Source organism: Scyliorhinus torazame, chromosome 14 (assembly GCF_047496885.1).
Source record: "Scyliorhinus torazame isolate Kashiwa2021f chromosome 14, sScyTor2.1, whole genome shotgun sequence".
NCBI classification, from domain to species: Eukaryota; Metazoa; Chordata; class Chondrichthyes; order Carcharhiniformes; family Scyliorhinidae; genus Scyliorhinus; species Scyliorhinus torazame.
Window position 1 is genome coordinate 197,906,968 of NC_092720.1, and position 5,418 is coordinate 197,912,385.

General features: G+C 48.6%; 1 non-coding gene across 1 annotated transcript; it reads right to left on the reverse strand.

Moving 5' to 3' along the window:
- Positions 1-4,366: 4,366 nt before the first annotated feature.
- On the reverse strand, positions 4,367-4,530 carry LOC140390753 (U1 spliceosomal RNA). The gene has a single exon (XR_011934810.1). It is a non-coding gene; the product is annotated as a U1 spliceosomal RNA (small nuclear RNA).
- Between the last annotated feature and the right edge of the window lie 888 nt (positions 4,531-5,418).

Here is a 5,418-nt window from a genome sequence, read left to right on the forward strand (position 1 = left end):
GACATCCCCTGAAGACAGCGAGGATCCAAAGATTTCTGTCAAGGCCTCAGCAATTTCCTCTCCAGCCTCCTTCAGTATTCTGGGTAGATCCCATCAGGCCCTGGGGACTTATCTACCTTAATATTTTTTAAGACACCCAACACCTCGTCTTTTTGGATCACAATGTGACCCAGGCTATCTACACCCCCTTCTCCAGACTCAACATCTACCAATTCCTTCTCTTTGGTGAATACTGATGCAAAGTATTCATTTAGTACCTCGCCCATTTCCTCTGGCTCCACACATAGATTCCCTTGCCTATCCTTCAGTGGGCCAACCCTTTCCCTGGCTACCCTCTTGCTTTTTATGTACGTGTAAAAAGCCTTGGGATTTTCCTTAACCCTATTTGCCAATGACTTTTCATGACCCCTTCTAGCCCTCCTGACTCCTTGCTTAAGTTCCTTCCTACTTTCCTTATATGCCACACAGGCTTTGTCTGTTCCCAGCCTTTTAGCCCCGACAAATGCCTCCTTTTTCTTTTTGACGAGGCCTACAATATCACTCGTCATCCAAGGTTCCCGAAAATTGCCGTATTTATCTTTCTTCCTCACAGGAACATGCCTGTCCTGTATTCCTTTCAACTGACACTTGAAAGCCTCCCACATGTCAGATGTTGATTTGCCCTCAAACATCCGCCCCCAATCTATGTTCTTCAGTTCCCGCCTAATATTGTTATAATTAGCCTTCCCCCAATTTAGCACATTCATCCTCGGACCACTCTTATCCTTGTCCACCAGTACTTTAAAACTTACTGAATTGTGGTCACTGTTACCGAAATGCTCCCCTACTGAAACATCTACCACCTGGCCGGGCTCATTCCCCAATACCAGGTCCAGTACCGCCCCTTCCCTAGTTGGACTGTTTACATATTGTTTTAAGAAGCCCTCCTGGATGCTCCTTACAAACTCCGCCCCGTCTAAGCCCCTGGCACTAAGTGAGTCCCAGTCAATATTGGGGAAGTTGAAGTCTCCCATCACCACAACCCTGTTGTTTTTACTCTTTTCCAAAATCTGTCTACCTATCTGCTCCTCTATCTCCCGCTGGCTGTTGGGAGGCCTGTAGTATACCCCCAACATTGTGACTGCACCCTTCTTATTCCTGATCTCTACCCATATAGCCTCACTGCCCTCTGAGGTGTCCTCTCGCAGTATAGCTGTGATATTCTCCCGAACAAGTAGCGCAACTCCGCCTCCCCTTTTACATCCCCCTCTATCCCGCCTGAAACATCTAAATCCTGGAACGTTTAGCTGCCAATCCTGCCCTTCCCTCAACCAGGTCTCTGTAATGGCAACAACATCATAGTTCCAAGTAGTAATCCAAGCTCTAAGTTCATCTGCCTTACCCGTAATGCTCCTTGCATTAAAACATATGCACTTCAGGCCACCAGACCCGCTGTGTTCAGCAACTTTTCCCCGTCTGCTCTGCCTCAGAGCCACACTGTCCCTATTCCCTAGTTCTCCCTCAATGCCCTCACCTTCTGACCTATTGCTCCCGTGCCCACCCCCCTGCCATACTAGTTTAAACCCTCCCGTGTGACACTAGCAAACCTCGCGGCCAGGATATTTATGCCTCTCCGGTTTAGATGCAACCCATCCATCTTATACAGGTCACACCTGCCCCGGAAGAGCTGAAGATTGTGTGTGGGGATTGTGTATATGAAGATCACTAGAGCTGAAAAACTATTTCTGTCTCCCTCCTCAAAGTTGCCGCCTGTCCTGATGATTATGCCCCACCAGTTACTGTAAATTATAGTTACTGTACTTATTTCATATATTCAGCTTCCGCAGTGCTGAGTATCTCTAAAGAGTGTCTTATAAATGTGTATGAGTCGCTGTGTGTCAATCAATTGTGTCAGGGATTTGTGTCTTATGTCTGTGCGTGAGTGAGTGTGGTGTGTCAGGTGTTTGTATGTGTGTGAAGGATGTGTGTAGAGTGTGGGTGTGTGTGCCTGTGTGTGTGGGAATGTGTCCCGAAGAACATTAACCTAAACCCCTCATAAAAACCTCCTCAGTTTATTTTCAGTAACCTCCTCATGATCCTAAAAACCTCTCCCCGCTGGAGACAACAATCAACATCTTTGGGACTCTCAAAACCTCCATCAATTTCTTTCTATCCCAGTTTCAAAAAAGTTAAGTCTGTGTAGGGGGTGTGTGTGCGTCAGAGGTATGTGTGGGTGAATTGCGTGATTGTATGTGTCGGGATGTGTGTACGTATTGGGTGTGTGTGCCCGAGCCAGGTACGTGTGGGTGTCGGGATGTGTGTGGGGATTGTGTATATGTGTCGGGGTGATTGTGTGTATCAAAGCTGGGTGTGTGTGTTTTTCGTTGGAGGGGGTGGTGTGCCGGGTGTGCGTGTGTCAGATAGCTGTGTGTGTGTCAGAATTGTGTGTGTTTGTGCGGCGCTGAGGACACGGGTTCGAATCCCGGCCCTGGGTCACTGTCCGTGTGGAATTTGCACATTCTCCACATGTCTGCGTGGGTTTCACCCCCTCAACCCAAAGATGTGCAGGTTAGGTGGACTGACCACGCTAAATTGCCCCTTAATTGGAAAAAAAAAATAATTGGGTACTCTAAATTTATTTTAAGAAGGATTGTGTCTGTTTGGGGCAGCATGGTGGCCCAGTAGTTAGCACTGCTGCCTCACGCCACCGAGGACCCGGGTTCGATCCCGGCCCCGGGTTATTATCCATATGGAGTGAGCACATTTTCCCCATGTCTGCGTGGGTCTCACCCCCACAATCCAAAGATGTGCAGGGTAGGTGGATTGGCCATGCTAAATTGCCCCTTAATTGGGTCCTCTAAATTTACTTTAAAAAATATAGAAATGTGTGTGTTTCGGAGGGGGGAGTACTGATGCATGTGGTGGGGTGCATGTGTGTACGTGTGTCGGGCATACCCGTGCTGTTCAGAGGTTGGGGTGGTGGCGAGGGGAGATGGAAGAAAGAATATAGCAGTCAAGAGAAGGAACATGTCCCCCACCCCCTGCTCACCTGCCTGTCCCACCTGACAGGATCACATTGCTGTGTGTGGGGTCCTGCTGTGCACCAATGGCCTGCAGCCTTTCCTGAACTGTCAACTTAGTGACCACACGCAATTTAAAATTAAACTGGCTCACTGAGTGTGAAGCGGTGAGGGAGTGGGTCTGAAATGAGTAGGCCGCAGCCTGGGTACAGGTTTGTCCTCAATGGTGGTGTTTGTGTTTTAGACAGGGCGGAGGGGTTGGAAGGATTTCTATGGGGGGGTTTGGGGTTAAATATCCCTGTCTCTGTCCCTCCAGCTTCCTATCTCTCCCTTTCCAATCATTTATTTGTACATTGAATCTCCTAATAAATGGGTTTGAGAATCCCAAGGTGATTTAGGATAGAAATGAAATGGAAATTGCTTATTGTCACAAGTAGGCTTCAATGAAGTTACATTTAGGGACATCGCAGGCGTCAGCACACCCGCAGTGCAATGGGCTAGCCTCGTCCTGGGCGAACCTTTTTTTTTCAAAAAATATACTTTATTCATAAAACCTGTCATAAACATTACAGAACATTTTGAATTGTCTTGACTGTACATTTCCATCAGAGTTACACATTCCCTTGACTTTCTTCCATTCAAGTTTGATAACCTTACACACATATCGCTCTTTACGTTACAATTCCTTCTTAAACATTTCCATTGTCATGTTTCTTTTATACATTGGAGTGTTAATGACCCAGACCGAGGGGGGTTTACACTGTCACCCACCCCTCGGTGTACATTTGCTGGTGAGACCTTACACAGTGGTCTTTCCCCATTGCGCCTTGGCAGCAGCTGCTTGAGTGCGTCCCTCAGCACGTAGTCCTGGACCTTGGAATGTGCCAGTCTGCAACACTCGGCACGGGACCTGGCGATTCTCCAACCATTTACCGCGCGTTCCACGAGTGTTCCACGCAACGCCGCTGCTAGCCACTCACCGGTAGCAGAATTGGTGAGGGTTTTGCGTCAATTTTGCCATCGTGAAACTCCACGGACCCTCCGTTGGCATCAGCACTTAGCCTGAGGATTGGAGAATCCAGCCCACGGTGTTTGGAATTTGCCGGGCACAAAACAAAATGTCAGGGTGAGAATTGTGTGGGGTGAGGGTAATTTTTTCTGGGGGAAATAAATTCCAGTTGTGGGTGGATTGCAGGCAGAGTAATAAACTCTGAGCAGAAGGAATAATTGGTGATAACGGGAAGAGAGTAAAATAATGGAGGTCGTCAATTATTGTGTGGAAATACTTCGGACTGAATGGGTATAGAAGGAATTGAGCGCCCTACTGGCAAGTGTGTGAAGACCAGTTCTATTTTTGTTTTGTAAACCAGGGGAGAGCGCGAACGCAGTCCCCCACTACCACAAATTTTGCAGTCGAGTATCCCGCATTTGGGGACATCGCAGGCGTCAGCACACCCGAAGTGCAATGGGCTAGCCTCGTCCTGGGCGAACCACCTTTTTGATCATGGTTTCACCCCTGCCAGGTAAGTATGCTTAAAAACACGACACACTCCCAGCCCACACCACACATCACATCTTTCACTCACACTTACTGCATTTACACCGCCAAACTGTCCCTTTACTTACAATTTCCTCTCACCAGTAACTTTAGATCTTCGGTATTGTTCTGACAAATGTTGGAATGTTCCTCTCTAGTTGGAGAAAAATGGCTTAAAGAGTCCGCTATGCTGATTTGCATATTGCCCTTAAAAGGAAGTGAACCGCCCCTCAGCCACAATCACAGGCTCGGCTTTCGGGAAAGAAAACTTTCTCTGTCTCACTTTGTTCGGCGAGGAAAGATGAAACTTCTCTGACACTGGCAGAGAGACATTGATCAGGAGGGTTTGGAGTCACAAACATGCTGATTATTGTCACTCGGAGAGATGTTTTTGGTCACGAGGTTGAGGCCCCCCCCGCCCCCCCACACTCCCCGCCCCCACACACTCCCCCCACACACACGCCCCCCCCACACACACATTCCACCCCACACTCCCACCCCACACACACTCCCCCCACACACAGTTCCCCCCACACACACACTCCCCCCCACATTTCATTCATAGAATTTACAGTGCAGAAGGAGGCCATTCGGCCCATCGAGTCTGCACCGGCTCTTGGAAAGAGCACCCTACCCAAGGTCAACACCTCCACCCTAACCCCATAACCCAGTAACCCCACCCAACACTAAGGGCAATTTTGGACACTAAGGGCAATTTATCATGGCCAATCCACCTAACCTGCACATCTTTGGTCTGTGGGAGGAAACTGGAGCACCCGGAGGAAACCCACGCACACAGGGGGAGGATGTGCAGACTCCACACAGACAGTGACCCAAGCTGGAATCGAACCTGGGACCCTGGAGCTGTGAAGCAATTATGCT